Genomic DNA, 24,942 nt, shown 5'->3' on the forward strand with positions numbered 1-24,942 from the left:
TCAACTGCCTTTGTGGTGATGAGTAAGTGAGACAACTGTACCATGCTTGGGCTTACCTTATTTCCTGCTGCTGTAAAAGAACACCCAAGACTAGGTTAGTTTTAAGGAAGAGAATTTGTTTAGCTTATGGTTCAGAAGGCTAGAAGTCCACCACATTTGATGAAGGTCTTTGTACTAAGTTAACACATGGTGACAGGAGAAGCAGAGAGGGTGGTGAGAATAACACATCATGAAATGACTGAAATTGCTTCTATAACATATTTACTCTTGCAATAAATAATTTATAATACAACAATAGTCCCTGCTGTCAAGATCACGACATGCAGAGTATCTTAGTTACTTTTCTGTTGCTGTGAAGGGATACAGTGACGAAGACAACTGCTCACAATTTCAGCGGGTGAGTCCACGTCCATCATGGCAGGGAGCATGGCAGCAGGCAGGCAAGGTAGCTGAGTCCTTACATCTAATCCCTAAGCACAGACACAGAGAGCCGCCTGGGAATAGTGTGGGCCTTTGAAACCTTAAAGCTTGTCCCAGCAATACACCTCCTAATCCTTCCCAAAGCGTTCGACCAACTGGGAATTACTTCCAACTGTCCTGTGAGTGATGTTTTCTCTGTGGGATCCTGTATAAGAACTAAGACAATGGTTAAGTCTCAAGAGGACCAGCTCTAACATTGTAACTGGTCTCTGAGGAGCAGGTGAAGCTTATCTGAGGTTCTTATCTGAAGCTCCTGCCAGAGTTTCGTAAGAAGGTGGACCACCGCAGCCAGCTAATCTGGAATTGTCTAGAGCAGTTTTAGTCCAAAGCCGATCCTTGAGTGGTGTTTATCAGTTTCCTGACATCATGTGAACCAAGGGGAGTCAGTGTTGTGGGACCCCATCTTTTTTCTGGAGACTTTAGAGATTGCTGCGAGGAAATTTTTAACCTGCTTGGATTTAGAGAAGGAATGAGACACAGTCGAACTCCAAAGCCAGCTTTGATTTTTTAAGTGAGTTGGGACTGCCACTATACTGGGAAGTAAGGAGATAAAGGTTTTCAGGTAGTGAGATTTTACCCCTGTATTGGATATTGGTACCATAAGTCAGATAATCCTTTGCTTGGTGATTCTTTCTGGATAGTTATCCTTTCTTCTTTAGTCATCTAGATGTCCAATGTCTTCTGGCTTCTTGAAGGTGGGTATGTCTGTTTTTTTGTTCTTGAAAAGATAAGAACAGAACCCTGCTCTGACCTTTGTGAGGTTTCTTTACAACTCGTGGGATTGTCTCCTTGATAGATGAGCTATCGTTTTTCTCCATAAAGAGGTTTCTTCTGTTCAAACTGAATCTTGATTAGCTTTGATGGTATCCATAGCTTTTCTTCTCCTGTGGAAACAAAAATGAAACCCCTTCCCCAGTGTAGCACATATCCTGGTTTCCATTCTGAGGTCGACACATCCTTGAAGTTCACCAGCTGATTTAGCTCAGAAGTTTTTTCTATTGTCCAATGTCTCTCCACAGATGTTGTTCCTTTCTCATTAGCACTGAGAAAATTCAAAGTTAACAAGGCGTTATGCAATCTGTTTTTGTTCTTGGTTTCCCCTGCCTATTTATAAAGCATTTCTTTTAAGCTGGGATTAGATCTCTCAATGACTGCTTGTCCTGTAGGATTGTGTGGTATACCTGTAATATGCTTTATGATATAATATTTAAAAAACTGTTTCAATTTACTAGAGACATATGCTAGAGAATTGTCAGTTTTAATTTGTGCAGGTATACCCATATTACTTCTAATAGGTATGTAATTACACAATCAGCTCTTTCAGAGCTCAAAGTAGTTACCCATTGAAATCCCAAAAATGTGTCTATTGTATGGTGTACATATTTTAATTTTCCAAATTCTGCAAAATGAAACATCCATTTTCCAAATTTCATTTCTATGCATACCCTTAGGTAAGGTTTGGTTATAGAAGGAACAAGTAGGACATTTTTTTATGATTTCCTTATTGCCAAGTGATGAAAAAATCCTTTCTTAAACATTGGATATTCACATGGTATTTTTATGAAATTCTGAGGCCTCCAGCACACTTCCTATTAATAATTAATCAATTTCATCATTGCCTTGTGCTAGAGGACCTGACAGACCCATGTGGGATCTGATGTGTGTTTTATATATATAGGATGATTCCTTTTTCTTATTATTTCCTGTAATTGCATAAATATGAAGTTAATTCTGTAGCATCAGGAATTCAGCAGTTTCAATATGTAAGACAACTCTCTGCATATTGAGAGTGGGTAACTATATTGAGAAGTCTTCTAAAGTTCATTAGTACCATGAGAATGGCTTACAATTCTGCCTTTTGCACAGAGTTATAAGTGCTTTGAAGCACTTTACTTTTATCTCCTGATTTATGTCCTGCCTTACTTGATTTGTCTACATCAGTGTAGAATGTAGGGACTCCAGAGATTAATGATTTCCTTATAAGGTGTGGGAGGATCCTAATGGTTTTCTTTATGAACTTTATTCTTTCACTTTTGGGATAATTGTTGCTAATCTTTCCAAAAAAGTCATTTCAAGCTCTTTGCCAGTTTGCAGGATGTTCAGACCACAACCCAAAAGAGAGTGAGGCCCTCTTCTTCCTTATAAGGGATCAGGTCAACACACCAAAGCCACACCCTAAGGCCAGTACCTCAAATCTATTAGTGGAACAAGATGCCTCTACACACCTCAGTGGGTAATTACAAGCCATAGTGAGAAGTGCCTGCTTGGAAGAGTTAAATCAACACATTAAGCAATCCTGCTATCACAGAGTAGATGAATCAGGTTTAAAAACATTGAGAGTTAATTACAGTGGCCACTGGGAGCCACATGTGGAAGTCAGCTGAGAAGTTGTGGAGCTGGCCCTGGCGAGGCACGAGTGGGACTGTGCTAGTTCAAGGCTAACTGGGGTACATAGCCAGGTTTTACCCTCCCCAAGTCCTCTCCAAAAAGTTCTGATATTCTTTCCACTGGAAGCATAGAACCTACTTTTAAAATGGTTATAGAAAAATGCATTCAAGATTTGCTACTTGAGATTATAGGTATTCTGGATTATAAACTCTCTGGAGGCAGATTCCTGTGTCTCATTTAGCTTGACATTTGTTTATTTTGTATGTAGTGCAGCACACACTGCGCATGAGCTATAATACATCTGCTCTGGGCAGCTCACAGTCTGGTTGGGAAAACAGGCATAGAAACAGATAAGCACGACTGAAAACCACCAGTGCACATATAGTATACTGCTCATCTTCCACTACTGTGGAAAAGTGAGGTCAGAGGGCACAGATTCATATACTCACTGAGCCTTGTTCCTAAACACAGGGATAGGGAATAAATATTTAAGTGGTGTTTTTAAATTCCCACGAATTGTCTCAAAGTGCTTGTCCCCTCCATGCACCCCCAGTCCTCTATACCAACTGCAGAGACAAACACTTGTACTTTGGATTGCTTTTTCCCCCATGTGTCTTCTGTATTTAAAGATGCTGGATTCTGTAGAGCGCACACATGATCACAGATAGTGGTTATGCACACCTGTATTTAAAGATGTTGGATTCTGTAGAGCGCACACATGATCACAGATAGTGGTTATGCACACCTGTATTTAAAGATGTTGGATTCTGTAGAGCGCACACATGATCACAGATAGTGGTTATGCACACCTGTATTTAAAGATGTTGGATTCTGTAGAGCGCACACATGATCACAGATAGTGGTTATGCACACCTGTATTTAAAGATGTTGGATTCTGTAGAGCGCACACATGATCACAGATAGTGGTTATGCACATCTGTATTTAAAGATGTTGGATTCTGTAGAGCGCACACATGATCACAGATAGTGGTTATGCACATCTGTATTTAAAGATGTTGGATTCTGTAGAGCGCACACATGATCACAGATAGTGGTTATGCACATCCAGCATGGTGGCAGTGACAGCACTTGGTTCTAACGTTGTTTTCTCCAAGTGTGTCTCGTGTTCTATCACTAAGGTTCTTTTAGATTTTATAAGACTAAATCAGTGTATTTTAGTTCATCTGTTTTGTGTTTATTTAACACCTGTGACAAGATAATTTCAACCTTTCACTTACAAAAGAGAAACACAGTATCACGGCATGCCTCAGCGTTGAAGTACACCTTCTGTGTTTTTGCCCATTAGCCATGTGGAAAATCCCAATTACAGAACCTTTGAGAACAGTTACTTGTAAACCTAGTATTCATACAAAACAAAAAGCCCTTTTAAATGAAATCCATAATGAGATGCACTCGACCAAATCTGTGTGTCATAAACCTTTCAAGATCAGTGCCGATGAAGAATGTATCCATGACTTTGGAGCAGCCTGAACAAAACAGTGTTGTTAAGATGACTAAAGCAAGGCGGCTGGCAGCCTGCTTGTGACAGGAAGGTGTGGCACTGCAATGGGGGTGGAACAGTCCCCAGCAGCGGGGGCTGCTGCAGTCATGTTCTGTGCACGGCTCTCAACAGCCTAATACAAGTGTTTTGACAAGTGGAATTATAGAATTAAAAAATAATCTGTTGAAAGTACCATTTCATTTGGAAGGAGAGTCTTGACAATTAGTTGTGAATGTAATGTAGAATCTGGCAGTGTCTACCAAGAAGGGCTTGTGTTCTAGTATCACCTTTGTTAGGAAGTTGCCCTCGAAGGCACACTTCCAGGGTGTCACAGGGACAGATTGTGCAGCAAGCATTCCCAAGAAAGATTGAGAGACTGGCTTGTTAACTCTAACTGTCACAGGACACTTACTCCGTCAGCCTCAGTCTCTTGAGCTGTGCAGAAGACAGGCCCGAAAGGGTTCTTTGAGACAAGAGTTAATACGAGAGAACGTCAGCCATGTCACCTGCACGAGAATGTCGCCTACTCCTGCACAGGCAGCACTTTCTCCTGTACTGCTGTCTGCTTGCTTTTCTTCCCATTGAGATTTGAAGACTTCTTTAGCTCTCATACTAGTCTTCATTGACCTTCCTTTAGCCTCTTAACCCTCTGGGTCTTTTGTTTATGCCTTTTTTTTTTTTTTTTAGAGTTATGGGGGTAGAGGTCTATAGGTGGCTCTGAGCTGCCTGACCTGGGTGCTGGATGCTGGAAACAGTAGTGCTCTCTGAACTGCTTGCTAAAGCCATCTCTCCAGCCACCAACCCTTTGTTCTACTTTATCCGATGTCTGTTATCTTCTTAAACATCCCCATCTCCAATTCTTATTCCTTTATTGGATTCCTTTACTGAGTAAGCTTAGTGCCACTCTTTACGCCATGGACATGTAGTTCTTCATTGGAAACTCTTAGCCTGAGATCTTTGAGTAGCCTTTGGAGGACCTCTGGATCTCTGAAACTGCATATGTGTTTTTACACAAGAGAGGACTCTAACCCCTGATGCTGCTCAGAGCATTTCATGAACTCTTTAAGGTCAGGAGTTGTTGCTCCCTTTGCTCCCCGGTGATTTTAGCCTCCTTTCCACTTGCCTTGTTGGTGTGAGGGACCCTCTTCATCGGTGCACAGGTGTTCTTTGCGGCCGTCTTCACTCAGAGTGTGTGTGGGTTCCTGTCATTGTATTATAAGGAGCTTTGCCCCCACAACTTGATTATTGTGCTTCTCTTTTCTGCAGCAGCCTTGCTGTAATTTTTTTTCACACTTTCAGAGCTACAGCAGTATGTATTCCTTAAAAGTTAATTTTCTTGGTTTCAAATTGTGAAAAAAATTTTTTTTTGGTTTTACGAGACAGGGTTTCTCTGTTTTGGAGGCTGTCGGTCCAGCCTGGCCTCGAACTCACAGAGATCCACCTGCCTCTGCCTCCCGAGTGCTGGGATTAAAGGCGTGCGCCACCAACGCCCGGCTCAAATTGTGAAAATTTTAATGAGAATGTCACCCATAGGCTCTGACATTTTGAAACTTGGTTCCTAGTTGGTGACAGTATTTGGAGACTTTAGGAAGTGTGTGTGACCTTGTTGGGGGAAGTATGTCACTGGACATGAACTTTGAGAGTTTAAGGATGTAGTTTCAAATTCACTCTCTTTGCTTTGTGTTTGTGGTTCAAGATGTGAGCTCTGAGTGTCCTGCTCCTAACTCCATGTCTTCATTTCACTCTCCCAGACTCTAACCCTCAGGACGATAAGCACATAAATATTTTTCTTAATAACAGCGATAGAAAAGTAACAAATATACAAATATTCCTAGTAAATGGCCAGCTCAATTTGAAACGTGGCAAATGTTTTTAGTTTGATTTTCCTTTTCTTATATGTGAAATGTTTGTGCCAACTTGGAACCAAAGTATTCAGTATTTTAGAAGATAATTGTCTAGTGAAAAAGGAATGTTTTGAAGTTAGTTATAAATTCACCAGAAGAAAAATGCACATTGACAGCATTTTGGATTTCTTTAGCCTTTGAAGACAGATATGGCAACTATAACAAAATAGTCATGTAGACTTACGGAATTATTTCTAGTTGGCCAGAGAACCACAGTTGTTTTCTGAAGCAGAATCATCATGCACATGAATCATTGTGTCAGCTGGAAGACTTTAGAATTCCTCCAGGAAAATGGGATAACCAAGCGAGGCATTTCATGCATCTTAGTGTCCGTAAAAGCCTGAGGAAAAGAAGCCTTCCTCCGACGGCCATGCTGCTTTCATCTCTGCACTGGTACCCTGACCTCAGAATGCATGTGTTTTCAGTGTTCTCCCTGTACTTGTGAGAGTCAGGTCAGATGGACAAACACAAATGCCACGTGTCCTCCCTGTCCTAACCCTCGGTGACCAAACAAGATGCACTAAATTATTTAACAGAAATGAATGGAGTGCCTGGCGTGTGTTAGGTGCTTGGTGCCCAACAGTGCAGATAGCACACAGGGCCTTTGTCCTCCAGAAAAGATGCTATATTCACGTCTATGTACTGTTAATTCCTGTGCAAGTAGTCTAAAGTACATTGCAGGACTGAATAGAGTCTGAGGAGAGAGAAGATTGCAGTCACTAAAATAGCTCAGTTGGGAGAGTATTAGAATGCCATATATAAGTAAGGATTTGATAGAAAAAAAAAGACCTTCATTTTGTCACTGTTAATCTGTTTTCTGTGTTTTACTAGTAAAATAGGTGGCAGGCCATTATGTTTGACTGCTCAGCAGTGATGACACAAAAGCTTTTGGACCTTGGAACAAATTTTGTTCTGGAAATGAAAATGCACTGTGACCCATGCAGGCGATGTTGGCCACAGCCGATGAAGGGGGGGGGGGGGGCGTGAGACGAGAAGAGCTCTGGCTTTTGTTTCCCTGGTGGCAGGTCCCTTGCTAACACTGACATGGAGAACTCCACAGTCTGTTTTGGAGACTGCTGTGGGTGTGGGGTTCTATGAAAGAACAGTGTGGACGGTACTTATCTGGCCTCACCCCTCCGTAGAGACGATGACATGGAGGCCTCTGTGTCCTCTTTTCAGTTGCTTACAGGGTCATAGAGTTGAGCCTAAAGGTTTTGCTTAAAAAGCAACCAAACTTTTATAAATGGCTGACACTGGGCCTACTTCTAATGCTATCTTTGGAACCTGAGTGGTGAGGGGTCACAGAGTGTACTTCACTGCTTGGAATGGACAAGACACTGGAGAACAGGGGAGGGGCTCTTCTGGAGCCCTAGAGTCTGTCTGTCCATGTGTCTGTGTATTCCCCCATGGGTCACTCCCTCCCTCACCCCTGGCTCTCCTAATTCTTGCTTCTTTGTAGTAAGTCATTCCTGAGTTTGAGTTCCTCAGGCCAGTGCTTGAGCTTGTCACCTACAATAAGAAGTCACAGCAAGAGCTCTCACCTGGCTGCCCTCCTCTTCCCTCCTAACTGTCTCTGTTGCCCCTAGGCAGGTAGGAAAATGGAAAAAGATGTGTGACACTTGAGCTATAGAAGTCATTTCAGATCTGTCAAAAATGATAGATTTAAGCAATTAATGTTTCAAGGTTCTCAAAATTATGTTCTTAAATCTACCTAATTGGAGAAATATGCTATCTTCATTAGGAAGGCTGTTTGGAAGTAAGTAACAAGCCAAAGCATTCAGAGAGTAGAGTATTTTAGCAGTAATGAGCGTACCCTCTGCGGCCCGACATGTGGGAATCATTATGTGTAGCAGATAGACTGTCACCATACTTCTCAAGTCAGAGGCCAGGTCTTCATTAGAGCCGGCCGTTCTCATTCTCACAATTCATCTTACTCGGGCAAAATGCTTTCCATACTTAATGAAACTAAATTTCAAGAGAAGGCTTCCTTAATTCTATAGTGTGAAATGCTTCTTTTTTATTCTAAGCATGTTCTCCCTACCTTTAGAAGATTTTTAATTTAAATGTCACATAGTATAAAGGGTAATTTGTAAGTTATGTAGGTATGAAATTTGCATGCTTTCTATCTAATGTGACTGGAATTTTTCTCCAATTACAGCAGAGGGCAAGCCCATCATTCTCCAGTTTCAGAAAAGATTCCAGCTGCTTGCAAGAGGAGAGCTAAATAGAACATTTAATATTTTGGAAAAAAGAATCTGTCCTAGGGGAAAAGGTTTCCTGTTCAAAAAGAGATTAAATTATGCAGTTTGGCCACTCTAGGGTGTGGATATTTTGAGTACTGTAACTGTCATTTATTTTTTATCAAGTTCAAGTGGAAAAATTGAAAACTTAATTTTGACACGCAGTCCTTTGGCGTTGAGGCCCCATGTGCTGCTGAGATCTGTGTAGTCACATTCCTCTTAGAGGATATGTGTTAGTTCTCAAAATTCTCAGCAAATATAGCTGCAGCCAGAAATTCCTCTGTTGAGATTCCTTCCGGCCCAGATGAAACTAATAGTTTCAGGCTGTGTTGCTGTCAGTCATTACTAATCCAGGTAGGGCTGCTCACTGTTTTCAATTTTCTTTTTCTGAACTTAAAGGCAGTGTTTGCCTTTTCCCATGAGAAGTCAGTGCTAATGTGCCTGGGCTTCTAGCAACAGCAGATAGTTGGCCCTGTCCACATGGACACAATTAGGCTTTGTGTTCAGGCTGTTGTGGATGTGGGCTTGATGATAGACACAGTACAGGGGAGACAGGCGCATCGGGGTGCTAGGAAAGAATGGGAACTTTGGAAGTTGATGCCACAGAGAGCAGCTCTTTCCTACCTAAAATACTTCTTGGTTGTGTTTGTCATTTGGGGGTAGAATGTGAAATTAATTAAATGAACATTATATTTTTGTTTATTTTAACCCTTTTCACTAATGACAAGACTTTTAGAAACATTCAAAGTATCATCACCAGGTAACATTCTGTTCAGATCAGATCAAAATGAGTTTTCTCTCTTTTTCTTCTCCTCTCCTTCCCTGTCTCCCTCAATTTTTAAATAAAATTTGCAGTTATTCATTCATTGTGTGTGTGTGTGTGTGTGTGTGTGAGAGAGAGAGAGAGAGAGAGAGAGAGAGAGAGAGAGAGAGAGAGAGAGAGAGAGAGAGAGAGAGAGAGAGAGAGAGTTGTATAGCAGAATGCACATGGTGGAGGTCAGAAGACAGTTGCAGGATCTGGCTCTCTCCTTCTACTTACCACAGAGTGAATTGAACTCGGATCCTCAGGCTTTCCCCACTCAGCCTCTTTCCATCCTTTTTGTTTTTCTTGATAGTAACCCAGGCTGACCATGAACTTGTGATCTTGCTGTCTCTGCCTTCTAAGTACTGGGATTTCAGGTGTACCACCTTATCCCACATCGTTTTATATTTTAGATTATCTTTGTTAATACTTAAAAACGGCATGATGCACAGTTCTGGGTTATCTCCAGTTGGCTCTGTGATCTCTGGCCAGTGATGGGTGCTCTTTTAGTCTAGGTTTTCAGTTTATGAACCAGGGCAGTAAATTGTAGAGTTGGTGGGAGGAATAGTAATATGGCAGATATGAAGTGTCTGAGGTATGCCTGGTATTCAGAAAATAGTAGTTATATTGCATCATAAATTGCCTCCCTGCCTGCTCATTTATCTTATATTACTTTTTTAGTTCTCCCTATTTTTTTGCTATATTTAGTTCTCTTCCACTGGAACTTAGAAGTGTGAAAATACTCAATTTATGGATAAATTTGTCAACAAGTAAAAGTGTTGTTGGTCATGTCCCAAGAGACTTTGCAGACATTGGGACCTTCAGCCTGGTGGCATTTCACTTTCACTGTCCTCAGGGCGCTGTCTTTCTGGGGAGACTGGACTTACCAAAGTGGACACTGTACTCAGACACAGCCTGAGAAGGAAGAAAGGCCGAGTCTTTACGCTACCACTGGGGCATAGCTGTGTGTAGCATTGATCTGTAGAGGTCTGTGGGAGCACAAAGGAGAGTGAAGAAAGGGAGATCGTTCCAGGGCTCAGATATTTAATGATAGAGGTAAATGTGGCATTGGCTGCAAACTTGCTTTTCTGCTTCTGTTTGAAATTCTACTGAAAAGGACCATACCAAAATGGAGAGGTGACAGCAATAGTAGAGACTTGAACAACATTTTGGAAATTAGTGAAAAACTAATAAGTAGGTGTTGTCAGGGTGGAAGCAGAGTGTAATTGAAGGAGAAGCTCCGGACAGTCAGATTCACATTCACTGGTGCATGCATTAGTCATTGAAGTAAGAACAGTCTTTATTCTCAGGGAGGAGATTACACACTAATGATGGGGGAAGTCCTGTGTATATGTCAATAAAGCACTGTTGGCCAATAGGGAACCAAGATAGGTGTGACTAGGAGTCTAGGAGGGCTCTGGGAAGGAGAAACACAGAAAGTCAAGATGTAACGCCATGGGGTAGGAAGCCCGGAAACTTCTCCGGTAAGAGACATACTTAGATTAACAATTATGGGGTAATTACTTAATTCAGAGCTAGCCAGTAAGAAACAAGCAAGGCCAACAGCTTCATAATTAATATAGCCTCCTGTGTGATTATTTGGTACTGATGCGGCTCTGGAACCAGGCTGGTGGGAAGGCTTCTCTCAAGGAAAAGGCTTCCCTTAACACACTAATAAAACGAAGTGATTTAAATAGTGTTAGAAGGTGATAGACAGTGAAGAAGAAAATGGGCTAAGGAAGATTAGGCATGCTGAGGGGAGGGGAGAGGAGGGCCTAGTCATATTTTACAGTGAGGTGGCTGAGTAGACTAACTTGAACAGTGACTTGGAAGACAGCAATTGAACTAAGCCCATTGGAGGTCAGCTGTTGTAGGCATCAAGATGACTAGTGAAGACTTGGAGAATATGGAGACAAACTTGAGAACCAAGATTGGGAATATGGTTGGAAAGGAGTAAGAGATAAGTCATGGCTGGAAAGAGAGCTCTTTTAGAGGATCCAAGTTCAGTTCCCAACATTCATGTCTGGTGGCTCCCAGCTACCTGTAATTCCAGCTCCAAGGTGGGGGAGGTGATGGGAGGGAATCTGACGTCTTTGGCTTCCATGAGCACTGGCACACATGTTCATATTACTACCCCCACAAACAGATATACATAATTAAAAAAATTAAAAATGGAGAGATCAAAGTAATGGAGGGGTGTGAATAGATTCTGAGAGTAAGTTTGTTTGAAATATTATTTTAACTAGGCAGAGATGTGTTATATTTGTTTTTGCTGCAGAATATTACTTTAACTGTAAAGGTGTGTTACATTGTGTTGCATTTAACAATGTAAGGATGTGTGTTTAATTATGTAAAGTTGTATTGCATCTGTTTCACCGTGCCTACCTACCTAAGGCACCTGATTGATCCAATAAAGAGCTGAATGGCTCATAGGTTTTTAGGAGAGGGGTAGGTGGGGCTGTGAGACAGAGAAAAAGAGAAGGATGAGAAAAGGAGGAGAGAATGAGAGAGATGTCTGGGTCAAGAAGCCAGGCAGCCAGCCAGATATAGAGACAGCAAGCAGGAAAGAAAAAGTAAAAAACCCTGAGGCAAAAGGTAGAAAAAGAGAGACAGGTTAACTCAAGTTAAGAGTGCTATCCAGAAATGTGCCTATAGTAGGCCGAGCATTCAAAACTAATAAGAAGTCTCTGTGTTATGATTAGGGAGCTGGCTATTGGCCCAAAAGAAAGAGCCTGGTATGTAAGTTGGACTAGCAAGGTTTCATCAGGCTCAAATAAGGATGTGCATGCCGACCCCAACAGTCTGCCTGCTGTAATGGCCAGCACTCTGCAGGTGAGTGGGCTCAGTACTGCTCCTCACACCTCACCCCCACCCTACAGAAACACACCAGAGGATGGGAAGTGATCCTTAGACAGCCTAGTTAGAAGGTCTTCAGGCAGTGGTTTTGGGGTTCCCATCGGAACGACTCCTTTGCCAATTTAGCCTATGATGATGTCACGAAATGTTGTATTGCACAGGTCTAAGCATGCCTACTATTTACTTGGATTATTGCTCTCTGGACTTGAGCAGACATGTTTGAACAAAATCCTTTATATTAATGAAACCAAAATAGGTGAAAAGCAATGTGAAAGGAACAGAATTAGGGTCAGAACAAAATAATTTCAAATCTTGTAAACTCCTCATGCAGTGACTAAATGAGCAACAGGGCACTCGCCCAGCATCCATAGATAAATAATGGCTCTTGATTATTTAAAATGTCACTTATTCAGCAGAAGAGTTAGGAGGTGAAATATGACAGTTTTTTAAAGGTACGATTAAGAGAGATGAGATGTGGTATAGAGTGGAGGTAGGAGGTTCAGGAGAATACTTGGAAGACTGCATAACAATCGGCTAATAGAGAGTTTCAGGAAGTTTGAGATGAGTGACTGTTCGCCAGTCTGCTCTGTGGTCAGGGCTCCAGCACTTGGACTGGTGAATGTCTTCCTGCTCTCCTTCACTATTCCGTGCCCAACACAGCATGTGTACATAGTAGAGTCTCAACACAGCACGTGTACATAATAGAGTCTCAACATAGCACGTGTACATAGTAGAGTCTCAACACAGCACATGTACATAGTAGAGTCTCAACACAGCACGTGTACATAGTAGAGTCTCAACACAGCACGTGTACATAGTAGAGTCTCAACATAGCACGTGTACATAGTAGAGTCTCAACACAGCACGTGTACATAGTAGAGTCTCAACATAGCACGTGTACATAGTAGAGTCTCAGACATTTTGACTAAAATTAGCCTCATTTTTGTAGAAAATAAACACAATAAACTAAGCAGGAGCTAATGAATAGGAAACATTGTTTTTTCAAGAAAGACTAATTCTTTTTTTAGTCAGTTGGGAATGGTGTGTGTGTGTGTGTGTGTGTGTGTGTGTGTGTGTGTGTGTGTGTGTGTTGAGACAGGGTATCACTGTATCTCTAGCTGTCCTGGAACTCACTCTGTAGACCAGGCTGGCCTTATTTCCTTGTTTCTTAATGTTATTTATATTGATGTACATAAAGTGGTGGTGTGATTGTACTCAGAGGAGAGGAGAATGCTTGGGAGAGCCAGGATGGCAGTGTGGAAGCTACGGTTGTTCATGTTTAGTTGTATGGTTGGCATGGCATCTAGAGATGGCCGAAGTGATGGCTGGAGCAGGATGTGGTAGTAGCCCTCATCTCCATTATCACTTGTCTGTGAAATCAGTTGTAAATAATGTAGATTTGTTTTGGTAAAACAAAACTTGAAGTCATCTGATACCACCATGTTGCACCCTTCTGTGTACCGAGGCCATGTCTGTCACCTGAATATCTCCAGGGAGCTCTTTATACGGGATCCTTGTCCCTTTGCTCCTGCTTCTATAGCAGACTCATCTTTTGTTATTGTTGATCATGTTCTGTCCCATGCAGACTCTTTTGTTGACTGTTGGTGGTACCATTTTGAGAGGTTCTAGAAACTTTAGGCCCAGAGGGCTGGAGCAGGTCATTGCCAGTGCCTTTGCTGGTTATACCAGTCCCTGCACTCGGTAATTTCTGTCCCCTCCTCCATTCACTCCCGTCTTCATGATGTTCTGCCTAAGCACAAGCAACCATGGGCCCCAGGGCCCAGAATACATCTTCCCTCTTTTAAATTACTCTGGCAGGTATATAGGAGCCAGAAGTAACCTGCACCTCTGAGTTGATGTGGTCTCCTAACTTAAGAGTACAGTGACTGTAATTGTAGCCACATGGCCTGCGGATCTTTTGCAGTGAGTTGTGTTCTCTGCTAAAGTCATTTGTGATTCTCTTGTAGCTTCCAATTGATGATAACACGTTTCACTGTAATGAAGGCCTCTAATATGCCAGTGTTGTTCCTTTGAGTTATTTAGTATATATTGTATGTTCTGCAAGGTCAAGGACTGTTGGCTCTGCTTACTGTTTAACTGACATTGTCATATGCCGTTGAGAAGGAGATCATTAGTGTTTAAAACAACATGGCTTTTGAGTGAGACAAGCCTGGATTTCAAACCCATATCTACTACTTAGTAGCCATTTTATTTATCTTCCCTTGTGAGTCCCAGTTTCCTTGTCTCTATACTAGAAATGGTCATTGTCCCTCTGTGATGGAGGTTGCTTTACGGATTAAATGAAAGAAAGCAGATGAACTACTTGGCACACAGTGATGGCTAGTGTGTGCTCACCCTTACTATTGCCTTGTTTCTGAGTGATGCTGTCACTGTTTGCTCAGACTTTCAGAGCTTCCATCTGCTTGGCAAGAGCAATTTTTCTACTTGTAAGGATTCGGCAAGTGTTGATGGCTGCTTTTAGTCTTGTCTGCACCTCTTTCCCTCTCTCTCAAATATTACCACTTCCTGCACTTATCACCTAAGTCTCCCTAACTTTAGAGACATTTTCAGTTTTCGTCATCTGCTGTTTCTTATAATTTTCTTTCTGGCCTTTGAAAACATCACAATAAATTATTCATTTTTTTTCATTTAAGTGATGCTTGGCATTAATAAAGCAAAAGGAAAAGTTACACTTTTCCCCTCAATTCTCTAGGGATACCAAGAGAGGTCACACAGTGTTACACACAGGTCTTAGAGAAAGAACCCTGAAGTAGGCTTGCTTTAACTGATATCTATTGTGTGTTACTTCTAGTACAGCGAGAAAATGTTTTTCACAGAGTATTCTCCACTCCATGGACTGTGGATTGCATCCAGAGAAAGTGATGAGAAAATTTGCAGTGCTTTTGGGGTGTCCTCCAAGGTGGGAGTGTGTCCCGCTCATCTCTGTGTCCACTGGCGGGCGAGGACTGTGCATACAGTGCGTGAGTGTGCGAAAGAGCCAACCAGCCATGCAGCTGTGCCTGTCCCTGTGTTTTATTTTGTGACACTTTGAGACTCGGGAGGTTAGTGAAGGTGCCACCTTACATCTCCATCCTGCTCTCCCCGATTCCTTCTGCTTTTACATGGGTAAACCTTGTCTGCCCTTGAGTTGGTCGCTGAAGCACTCTTGGCTTTTTGGACAATTTGGGCCAGCTGTTTTGACGACTATCTCTCAGTTTGGGTTTGTGTAATGAACACTCTTAGTGAGAGCAAGGTTTTGCAGTTCTGTGGAGACCATGGAAAGGCCATGTGTTCCCAGGGTGTCAGTGGGCATGTGATACCAGTTTGTACCAGTACTATTGATCACTTGGTTAAGATGCACAGGACGTTTCTCCAGTGTCAAGTCATAGTCTGCCCCTCTGTAACCCTGTGCGATTTAGACTAGCTTGTTCCTCACTAGATGCCAACTGTTGGACCCTGTCAGGGTCATTGGTGCTGGCCTACTAAGGAAGGCTTCTCCTTTATACTAGTTTGAACTTACAGATTCTTATTTTATTCAATAGGTTCTATTTTATTACTGACATTAACTAATTTATTACTGGCATTAAACATTAAATTAGTTCAGGTCTAGCTAGTGGGAACCCTTGCAAATAGTTTTGTCCTTTTGACAGGTCTTCATCACTTATTCAGTCTACTTTATCTTTCTGTTACATTAAGGTATTCAAAGTTCATTTTGTACTTTCTAGCTTAGCCCTAGACTCAGCCATTTCTCTAAGGTGCCCTGGGTCCTTTTCATGGAAAGTGTTTGGTGTAGTCATTGCTGCTAACATATCATTGGTCAGAGATGCCATCAGATTTCATGTTTTTCAGGAACCAAGCTAAGAAATATATGTGTATGTCTGCATTCTGTCTAAATTAAAGTTCATATTGATTATTAACGCTCTAATATGACACTACAGTACTCATTCTAGATTCTGTCTGTAACTTTCTAACAGTAAAAAACTTTATATAGTATTGTTTTCTATCCCTATTAAGACACCTGTTTAGTCATTAAGTGACATTTTTGAATTAAGGAGGTAATAAACAGTTACAATGTTAGGTACCCTCATTGTCTGGTCAGTTTTTGGCATGAAGTAGAAGAAGCAATATCTCCATCCTTAAAATTTTTGACCAGTGGGGCTCAACCTGTGGCTCTTGACTCCGTTGACAAACCTGTCTCCAAAAATATTTATATTACAATTCATAACAGTAAGAAAATTACAGTTATAAAGTAACAACACAATAATTTTATGGTTGGGGTGTCGCCACAATATGAGGAACCATATTAAGGGGTCACAGCATTAGGAAGGTTGAGAACCACTGCTTTTGACTATATGATATATAGCTATATAAATATCCTTGCTTTTTACTGTCTAAAGTATGAATATGATAAATTATTCAATTACTGTGAACTATTAACATCTAGCTTTTTTCCAATAAGGAAAAGTTATAATTTAAAATTGCTCGGTAAGGAAAATAGCTCCATTGTTTGCTTTCAAATGCTTCAGCTATAGGCAGCAGTATTGAACAGATTTCAGCATTTCTAATTACAGAATTAGCTCGCAGACTTTGTCTGGCTCGTTTTTCACACCTGTCAGCTGTAGCGATGTGAAATATGTTGTTCCTCTGAATCCCTTCCTGTACCTCCTGCTGCCAGACAGAGAGGGCTCCCATCACTACGGCTTGTTATTAGGCTGCAAAAACAAGAATGCTTGGAACTAAGGAACTAGTGAGCAGAAAGTTCTGATAACCTGACGACTCATTCCCAGTTTTCATTATCAACTGTGTGTAGCCCTGGGAAAACTGTAGGGTTTCCTTCCCCAGTGCCCGCCACGGCCCTACAGTAACAGTTTAGGACCTAAGCCATTTAGCGGTTTTTCCTGTGATGTAATTAAATATACACCCTATTCTCATGAACTTGTATTTTATTCTTAGGACTGTGTCTTCATAGGGATCTTTCTTGTTTTGCTTTTTCGTTTATTTACCTCAGTTGCAGCTGTGGCGTCTCGTGCCAGCTTTTAATGTGAGTTTCTTACTACCAGGCAAGCAGGGAAGATAGCTTCGTGCTCTGTGTGCTTTTCCACAGGACAACTGGAAAGTGCTTTTGTTAAAAGAAACTGGCTTTTCTGACCCAGGTGGACATATTCATTTTAGGCTTTTCTCCTCATGCTTCTGATGGAATGGGCCTTTTCAAGCTGAATGGAACGATCCAGCCTTCGAAGCACTCTAATTGGAAAGGCATTTTCTTGTCTAAAGAAAAACTGAAATGGTAACTTACATGAATAGTCTTTTGTTCTAGAGTAAACTTGAGAGCCATGTTCTATATATTCAAGCCTTTCAAGTGCAGATTACAGCTAATTATGTTCTGTGAGACAAGGTGTATTGTCACACTGTGCATCCTTGCTTCCTATTGTGGTTTGTTTCTGTAAATACAAGTTGTTCAAACATTGGCCCCATATTGCTGATTTACACACACACACACACACACACACACACACACACACACACACACACACACGGAGAGAGAGAGAGAGAGAGAGAGAGAGAGAGAGAGAGAGAGAGAGACAGAGAGAGAGACAGAGAGAGAGACAGAGAGAGAGCGCTGTTAACAGCATGACCTACTGGCTGTAGTTCCAAATATATCTTTGTACTTTTAGCCAGTTATGATGTTGTTTTCATTTTCAGTTTTTAGTTATTGTCCCCGTCGGCTTTTATGACAGTGCAGTATCTTTTTAGGGTTACACATAAACCTCCAGGGATACAACCCAGAAGAGGAATGGGAAAGGAAACTCCATCCTGCTAGGGGTCACTGAGGTTCAGTGTTGACAGTGGGAGATGTCTTTGTCAGTTAAAGTGAAAAACCAATGTTTTTTTCCCCCTATTTCCAATCACAAATGTGGAAGCATATTTATTTATAAAGAATCTTTAAAGGATGCACAATAGACTCTAAATGTAATCAAATTATGGAAGGCCAGTTTGAGTTAGGAAGCATCGTGAGGTGCAGAACCATAGGTGTCACTTGACAACAGAAGAGGCCATGTTCCTTTTTCCCAGGGCATCTCAGCAGAGAGGTGTGCAATGGACGCTCAGCAGAGAGGTGTGCAATGGACGCCCAGCAGAGAGGTGTGCAATGGGTGAATGAATCTCAGGAGCTTCTGTCTGACTTTTCACTTATTATTGTTTGTAGTTGAAAGTAGTCTTCTTTCATACAGTTGACTTTTCATTTTACACATAAAGAACTTAATCTGGAAATGGAATGGCTAAGGCAGAAGCAGAGCCCCAAAGTACTTTATTCTCATGTATCACTTGCTCTGCCTTTAAAAGGGGTTTTATTTTCAAGCTGTGTAATAGTTGGAACTAAGCCAAGCATCATAATGTGAAATTTTTGTATGTGCTGCTACAGTGGCTTGACTGATTATATCTGTGATTTGCATATTCTTTGTAAACAGGCAGTTATAATGTTCTCATGGAGGTAATTAAACAGTTGGGCTGATTTTTCCTTTTATGTTGTTATCATTGTTTTTTGTTTAACTTGTTGGTAACTTCCCTATTGAGGGCTGTCATAATCACATTTATTGACAGAGTGTAGTGTCACTGACTTGAGTGTGAAGAGACTTGAGAAACTGTATTGCTGAAGTAATTCATTATTTACAAGAAGAAATAGGCCTCCAAGCAGTTAAGTAACTTGTCAGTGTCATGTCAGTATTTGGTGACAGAGTTGGAAGTAGAGCCTGGGTTTTATGCTCTTTTATCCAGTATATTTTTGTTGTGAATAATTTACCTCTAACTGGCAGTTAATATAAGAAGTCAGAGTTTTGGTGCAGATTTATCAAGGCAGTAATATATGATAAAATATCAGTCAATGGGGCAGGCTTACAGATAAAGTTTCACTATGCTTTTCTTTCCTTCTGAGTATCAGGTTCTATGTCTGTTGAAGAGGGAGTTAGTGAGAAGACCTAAGGAAATAGAATTCCCAGGCAGTCAGGCTTGGAACACACACTTGTGGGATCTGAACTGTCAGGGCAGGGAGAATGACTGTGGAGAGAATAATGATGTTGTGTCTGTACCATGTGATGGTTTTATAGGGCCTGCAGACACTGGGTTAGCGATGCTGGTGCTGATCAAAGGCTTAGCCAGGAGAGAAATAAAAGCATAGCTGTAGAGTCGTAAGTATTACTTTATGAAAAGGACAACAAAGCCTGGCACATGTGGGCTTGTGTATGTATGTCTACATAGTGTTTAAAGATCATATTTGTATTGATTGAATGATTCCAGAGGAGTCAAAGCAGTATGTTTTGATGTTTCATGAATTGACATTTGGGAGATAAATTATTTTTTCTTTGATATATTACATGTTACATTCATGTATTACTTTTATTAAAAAATGGAAATAAGTAAAAATCCATTTATAGATTTTTAGACTTAAGATCTTTTAATCTTTAGGTATAATAGTAGGGTCTTATACTGTGTCCCAGGCTGGCTTTCCTTGCTTAAAAGCTGAAAATCTTAACCCAGTGATGGCAGATCTTTCCTGTAGAGAAATTACTTGTCTAGTGACTGGTCCTCCGCATCCTTTGTCTAGTGACTGGTCCTCCGCATCCTTTGTCTAGTGACTGGTCCTCCTGCATCCTTTGTCTAGTGACTGGTCCTCCGCATCCTTTGTCTAGTGACTGGTCCTCCGCATCCTTTGTCTAGTGACTGGTCCTCCGCATCCTTTGTCTAGTGACTGGTCCTCTGCGTCTCTTTGTGCTGCGCATTTGTAGCACAGTAGCATTCTGGAAGCTAATGTTTAGATGTGCACTGCAGTTAAAGAAAATGGCCCCTAAAGGGAGTGGCACTAAGGAGGTGTGGCCTTCTTGGAGGAAATGTGTCACTATGTGGGCAGGCTTTGAGGTCTCTTTTGCTCAAGCTTCCCTCAATGTGACTGTTAGTCAATTTCCTATTGCCTGCAAGATGTAGGACTCTCAGATACTCCAGTAACGTGTGTGTCTGGACATTGCCATGCTTCCTGTCATAGAGATAATGTACTGTACCTCTGAAACTGTAAGAAAGCCACCCAAATTAAATGTTTTCTGCATAAGAGTTTCCATGGTCTGGCTGGGGGGTGGTGGTGCACGCCTTTAGTCCCAACACTCTGGAGGCAGAGGCAGGCAGATCTCTGTGAGTTCAAGGCCAGCCTGGTCTACAGAGCGAGTTCCAGGACAGGCTACAAAGCTGCAGATAAACCCTGTCTCAAAAAACAAAACAAAACAAACAAAAGAGTTGCTATGGTCATGGTGTCTCTTCACAGCAATGAAAACCCTAACTAAAACATGCTCTCCTAAGTTGAGAGTTTTCAAATGTTTATAGTTTGATTACTTTTAAAATGTGTTTCATATTGTTTCAGAAATCTCTTATATTTAGTATATGGGGATATTGTATGAGATAATGTTTCCTTATAAAATCCTGGCGAATGATTCTCATAATCTCTTTGATCAACTTAAGACTGGAACCATCCTTCTGCTAGAAATGGATTGCTATCGTATTTTGTGGATTTTCTAAGTCCTGAGTCTCTTGAGCCTTTAATATCGTAATAAATACTCTTGTAATTTTCCAGCACTGAGGATTCTTGTCCCTAAGAAGTTGCTTGTTTAATTTAAATTGTAGATACTAATAAAAGAAAAATATTTTGGGGTGTAAATATTTACTGAGAGCATGTTAGTCACAGGTTTCACATAGCACCAACAAAGCTGTTCTTCATAGAAAAACTAAAGATTAGGCAATTTAAAAACTGAGGAAAACAGAAGTGTTAATTTGTGTTTGAGGTGAGAAAACAGAACACTTTCTTTTCCTGGTGAAGGCATGCATTTTACAATTAACTCCTTCATTGTAGTAACTCCTCTGTTGTAGTAACATCGAGTTAATATTTATAGTTAGTAACCAGGTCCTGAGTAAACACTACATTAAAATTTTTTTGTGATTATTGTTGTGCGTGTACATGATGTGTATGTGGAAGGTTTACATGTGCCATGTTGTACATGTGGAGGTCAGAGGTCAGCTTTGATGTTGTCAGTTCTCTTTTTCTACCTTTATATGGTTCGCAGTTCACCTTAAGTCATTATACACCAGGCACCTTTGCCTGCTGAGCTGTCTTACCAGCCAAACATACATCTTTTTTCTTTTTTTTTTGTTTTTGTTTTGTTTGTTTTGAGAAAAAGTTTCTGTGTGTAACAGTCTTAGCTGTCTTGGAACTCAATCTGTAGACCAGGCTGGCCTTGAACTCACAGAAATCAGACTGTCTCTGCCTCCCGAGTGCTGGAATTAAAGGCGAGTACCACCACTGCTTGGCCTAACATACATTTTTAACAAGGAAGCCTTCTACTCTATAAAGAGCTAGTAAGCTTGAGAAACCCACAGGAAGTGTCTGATCTGCAAGCTCAGAATGGGACTATTAGTGGGTTCAAGCTACAAAAGAACAAAGTAAATTGCTCATGAGGGAGTAGTTATAAAGAAGGTGAGAGGGGGTTGGGTGGTATTGGTGGCGGCGGCGGCCACAGCACACGCCTTTGATTCTAGCACTCAGGAGGCAGAGGAAGTCAGATCACTGTGAGTTTGAGGCTAGCCTGGTCTACAGAGTGAGTTCCAGGACAGCCAGGGTTAAACAGAGAAACCCTGTCTCAGGGGAAAGAAAAAAAAAAAAAAACCAAGCAAAAGACAAAACAAAAGAGAAGCTAGGAGGTCTGATGCGCTGCTTCTTCTTTCGAGGCTTTTAATGAGTTTGCTAAAGTTAACCTCCATAAAGACCTCTGACCGTCTCTTCCCTTGCTGCTGCTATTACATTTTAATTGAAAATTAGGTTGTTCTGGTTGACTCCTGCTGTGACATTGGCGAGAAAACCACTGAAGATGGAAATACCTGGCTTGTCATGTATTGGGACCGCTGGATAACTTAGCTTTAAGTCATTCTTAAGTCATAGAGGGCTTTAATGTCTACTTTCAAAATATTCCCATTTAAGACTGTATATGCAATTGCATGTTTTCTGCATATACTGTAAGGATATTAAAATGTACTGAGTTATTTTGAATGTTTTCTTTTTTTTCCTTTTGTGGTGGAAGCTTAAGGAACACATACATGAAAGTGGTTGGTGCCTTTCTGGGCACCTGAGGGGGGCAAGTGTTAATTTAATTAGAAATAGTACCAACAACCACTTGTTAGAGGCCTGTTAAAAGCATGCATGACTCTTACCTTTGACCTGTTTTTGTTATTTTGTTTTGTTGAGATGAGGTCTTGTCATATACTCTAGATGGGCTTGAACTTATGGCAGTCCTCCTGCTTCAGGCCTCCTAAGTGCTGAGAAACAGATATATGCCAACATGCTTGGCAGACCCTTCATTCTTGCTATTAAACTTTAGGATTTGTTCGTGATTTAAATGTTTTTCTAGGAGACAAATATGTGAAAACAGCCAAGAAAATTCCTGAAAAGGCAAGTGAAATACATCTTAAGCTGGCAAAATGAGTTATTAATAATACCTGCTTCTTTAGGTTGTCATGAGGATTAAGGGTATAATTTACTTAAAATCCTTAGTATGGTATGTGACACAGAGCAAGTATTTAATGTTTTTGTATATGGTGTGTATGTGTCTACATTTACGTATGTGCACACATACTTTGGCACATGTGGTGGTCAGAGAACAACCTTGGCATTGGTCCTGGTTTCACCTTGTTTGAGATGGGGTCTCTCTCCTTGTTGTTTTCTCTCCATTGATCCATTTTGCCTGTTAAGCACCATGTATGGTTTTCTTTTGTGAACATTAGATCATTTTGTAATACAGGCATTTTTTACCAACACAGCCAATACCTACAGTAGTGAGCCAATAACAAGAAGTTTAACAGTGCTCTCAATGGATGCCATTATCTTTAACCATTACTCATTACTGATATTCCTACCCTACTGCTAGAGAAGTACATACTAAATAGCCCAACTCTTTTGTTTTCCACACTTTTAATGGGTTCAGACAGGAGTAACACAGGGTGTGCTGTACCCATGGCCTTGGACTGTTATTTGGTTGGTGATCTCTTGGCACTTGGGAGTGTATTGGTGTCCCTCTTAGAAGATCCTTCCTTCCTCTCACTTTCCATTGTGTTCCTGTAGTTGGAGAAAAGAAGAGAGTCTATTAGTCTAGGTTTTAAAAATAGTTTTAGAAAAAGAACAAATGCCAAATTCATTGGTTATATTTAGAGAATGGTAAGGACCCAGTGGCCTGTTATAAAAATAAGAATAGGCAGGAGGGTGGGTCACTGTCTTAAATGATAGGTTTAAAAATGGAAGCCAGAGATCCACCTCATTGATCTGAGCTAAGAAGAGTTCCAGGGCAGCCTGAGCAACATAGTGAGAACCTGTTTCAAATAAAAAGGACAACAGAAACAGCTTCCCCACCTTCGCCTCATCTCCCCAACCAAAACCAAGTATGAAGAAATACCCCATGTTGTGGCTGAAGCAGAGATGTGACAGGTTAGAGGGCATCTGGAGCTACATAACAACCGTGTCTGGAGTGGGCTGGAGAAACACATAGGTGCTTCCTTAGCCCTTTGCTTTTATAACTAGTGCCCTAGTTACATGCTGATGGAGACTTCTATATGCTATATACCCAGTGCCCTAGTTATATGCTGATTGAGACTTCTATATGCTTTATACCCAGTGCCCTAGTTATATGCTGATGGAGACTTCTATATGTTTTATAACTAGTACCCTAGTTATATGCTGATGGAGACTTCTATATGCTTTATAACCAGTGCCCTAGTTACATGCTGATGGAGACTTCTATATGCTATATACCCAGTGCCCTCGTTACATGCTGATGGAGACTTCTATATTCTTTATACCCAGTGCCCTAGTTATATGCTGATGGAGACTTCTATATGTTTTATAACTAGTACCCTAGTTATATGCTGATGGAGACTTCTATATGTTTTATAACCAGTGCCCTAGTTATATGCTGATGGAGACTTCTACCAGGACAGCCATGGCTATGCAGTGAAGCGCTGTCTCATAAACAAACAAACAAGGAAGGAAGAATGCTGTAACACATATCTTGTATACACTTTTTTGATGAAACTTTAGGTTCAGTCGTAGAGTAAACCCCAGTGGCAATAGGTTTCTAGATGAAAGGACTTTAGAAGATGCATTGAAGTCTGTTGTAGCCGTAACTGCCCTTCAGAGAGGCCTCCTAGGTGACACTCTCAGGTACAAGTACATTTGCTCACTTTTGCTGGCATCAACCACCCGCATCTCAGGGTTCTGATTGGAACAAAGTTTTGTTATGAGTAAGTGATTTTGAACTTATTATTAGCTTTGTAAGTTGTTCACATTTTCTGGCATGGTCAGTTACCTGCCAGTAATTATCTGCTTCTTTCTAACCAACTGTCTTGTGATACTTAGGCTGGTTCCAGCTGCTCACTCAGTGACTGCCGAGGATGCATGACTGAGGGCCTGCAGAAAGGAGTTGTGTTCTGGGATTGGCAGTAAGCTGAGTCATGTGACCTGCCCACCAGCGTGTGCACCCATGTGGAAGGTAGGGGTTGTTCACGTGCCACATTGCAGAAAAGCATTTTTATAAACATAAACCATTATAACAACACAATGTTACATGTTGTATAAGTTCACTGACTTTTCTAAGAACGGGTTTCAAATGTCTTTTTTAATTCTTTGAATACAGGGACTCAGTGTCTGTCCCTGGGTGGGGTGGAGTTCACTGTGTAGACCAGGATGTCCTT

General features: G+C 41.1%; 1 protein-coding gene across 5 annotated transcripts in view; it reads left to right on the forward strand.

Moving 5' to 3' along the window:
* Positions 1 to 24,942, forward strand: part of Disp1 (dispatched RND transporter family member 1) — a 154,620-nt gene that overhangs the window by 38,298 nt on the left and 91,380 nt on the right. For 3 of the 5 annotated variants that reach the window (XM_021231847.2, XM_013119215.3, XM_021231849.2), the window contains one exon: positions 24,608 to 24,740. The exons of the other annotated variants lie outside the window; for them this stretch is intronic. The gene's annotated coding sequence lies outside the window, so the exon portion shown is untranslated. The remainder of the gene's footprint in view (positions 1 to 24,607; positions 24,741 to 24,942) is intronic. 5 annotated transcript variants of the gene reach the window in all.

The sequence above is a fragment of the Mesocricetus auratus genome, unplaced genomic scaffold, assembly GCF_017639785.1.
Source record: "Mesocricetus auratus isolate SY011 unplaced genomic scaffold, BCM_Maur_2.0 Super-Scaffold_100676, whole genome shotgun sequence".
Taxonomy (NCBI): domain Eukaryota; kingdom Metazoa; phylum Chordata; class Mammalia; order Rodentia; family Cricetidae; genus Mesocricetus; species Mesocricetus auratus.